Genomic DNA, 2811 nt, shown 5'->3' on the forward strand with positions numbered 1-2811 from the left:
CTAATTAGCAAGGTGACTGCCTTGCTAACTTTAGATTTCCACTAATTTTTCAAAATGTCTGGATAGTTTAACAGTTAAATGTAAAGTAATCCAATCAGCATAGTTTGATGTCTTCAGGAAAGAATAGTTACTACAAAAAATAAAAACCTATACTTGTTTTGTAGACATGGAGATGCCTGGTTCCATTCACCACTTGGGTAAATAAAAAAAAAAAAAGACCATGATTGATTATTTCATGGCAAAACCCTCATAATAACTTTGTTCACATGTGAAACACTGAAATATGGCCAGTGAAGCCCCTGCTCTGTTTATGTCTAAACATTTATTGATTTTTGGTCATCCAAATTTTTATTCCAATGTTAAAGTGTGATGTGCTGCAGTAACAGCTATTTTCCTGGGAAGGCTTACACTACATGATGTTATACTGCTGTACAGATATGACAGCATTCAGCCATGAGAGCATAAATGAGCTCAGGTACTGATGTAGGAGAATTAATACTAGATCACAAAGTCCGTTTCATCAAACTATTTTTTTTTTACTGGATGGTGCTTCATCAATCCAGTGATTGATTGTCTCTCTGCTCCTCAACAAGATTCTAGTGGGGCTTTATGTAACTTCAGCCAGCACTTGGCATTGGACATGATGACTTTAGAATCATTTTCAACATCCCACTGTTTTACTTTAATTACCAAATTTACAAATTACTACACTCACTACTTAGAGGAGGTTGTCTCCATTTTTCATATATGCAGTGAATCAATTTGCTGAATGAATCATTTAGGTGAATGAACAGGTCTAGTGTAAAATAAGTTTCACTGAGCTGGAATCATAAGTTTGTCTGGTTGGGGCCACCACTGCACATGTTTTTTACCACTAGCTACGTACGGTGTTATGTTTATTTTGGAGCAATGACGCAAAATTCTCTCTATCTATTTTATTGTGTTATTTCTCATAGCAGCTGGCAGCATCGTGTATAAGAAATGACGCTAACTTGTCCTAACCGGATCTCCAAGCTTGGCTGTCCATGAGGCCTATTTCCTTTGTGCTGGCCTTTATCTGAACGCAGCGCAATTACAAAACTAGCATGATATCCTGCACTGTATCCTGATTAAATATCATTTTGTAGGGTGTTTATCAGCTTCTGTAAACTGAAACATACTCACTAATACAGTGCAACTCCTGTCCAGAATGATTAATGTCAGACCAAATATTTTGTGCCAAATTAAGTGAAAGCAAATCATTTAATTACCATTCTTGTTTAAGTTAGAATTTGTTACTAGATTTGTTTACAGGCACAAACATATGAACCACCACTATGTACTTGATTAGTTCAATGAGTTTCTTAGAACTATATAATCATTCATTCATTTTTTCATTCTCTCATTCTCTGTTCAGGGTGGCAGTGGGTCTGGAGCCTACCTGGAATCACTGGGCACAAGGGTGGACAGCGCGCCAGTTCATCAGAGAAAATTGCCCAATGCATTTCCAATTCCAGTTCCTAACAGGATTAATGTGATTCTAATTCCACCCCAAAAATCTATAAGAAAACGTTTTATATTGATACAATATAAGCTTATTTAGTTTTTATTGGAATGTAAAAGTCATTTTGCTCTATTAGCATTCATGCTAGGAACTTAGCTCCAGCTACTGCTCCAGCTAGGAGCTTAGCTCCTTCTTAACTGCTGGGATGGTCATCTTAGGAGAGAATTCTGCACAAATTAATAATGACTACATTTTAATATGTAACATAAGCTTTGGTTAGTGGCAAAGTATCACTATTATTTTCAGTCCTTAAGTAAAAAACAAATAAGCCAAAAAACATCTTTTCACTAATGGTAATTTCTGTTCTTATGTGGGCACCAAACAGCCATAACATTATGAACACCTCCTTTGTTTCTAACTTCATTGTCCATCCTCTGAGTTCCACTGTCCATAGAAGAGCATTTCCCCACTTTGACCATGTTCTTCAAAGGTCAGAACCCACACAGAGCAGGTATGATTTGGGTAGTGGATGAGGGCTGCTGGAGTTTTTAAACACTGTGTCCACTCACTGTTCACTCGGAACATCGGACCTTGTTGGTCCACCATGTAGATGTAAAGTCAGAGACAGTAGCTTATCTCTTGCTCCACAGTTTGTGTTGGTCATCCTCTAGTTCTTCATCGGTGGCCACAGGATGCTGTTGGCTGGATAGTTTTGGTTGGTGGATTATTCTTAGTCCAGCAGGGGTTTAAATACTCCTGCAGCTCTGCTGCTTTTGATCCATTTATACCAGCAAAACACACAGTAACACACCACCACCGTGTCAGTGTCATTACAGCAATGAAAATGATCCACCACCCAAATCATACCTGCTCTATGGTGGTCCTATGTGGGTCCTGAACATTGAAAAACATGGTGAAAGCAAGGAAACTAACCAAAAGACTCCCGTCTGTAATTGTAGAACTACAAAGTGCTCTTTAATGGTTGGAGCTGAGAAAATGGACAGTGAGTGTAGAAACAAGATGTTATGGTTGATTCATGTAACTAGTATTGTATATGGAATGGAATCATGTGGGTCAGGTTATGCCATGTTCACACTACATAACTAGTGTAACTTCCAACAACTATTTCTCACACCTATTTGTGCTATAGTCATGTAAATGAGAGAGTGCATTTTGTGACAGTATCATGATTATCAGTATCAGAAAAATAAGTAGTTGTGCTTGGCTTTGCAGTAAGAACCAGGGGTAATCTATGCTACCTTCATCTTGAGAGTGAGTCCCCAACAAATAACACTACACACCAAGCCCAAACACTTATATGAACACCC

This window comes from Hoplias malabaricus, chromosome X2 (genome assembly GCF_029633855.1).
Source record: "Hoplias malabaricus isolate fHopMal1 chromosome X2, fHopMal1.hap1, whole genome shotgun sequence".
Classification (NCBI taxonomy): Eukaryota; Metazoa; Chordata; class Actinopteri; order Characiformes; family Erythrinidae; genus Hoplias; species Hoplias malabaricus.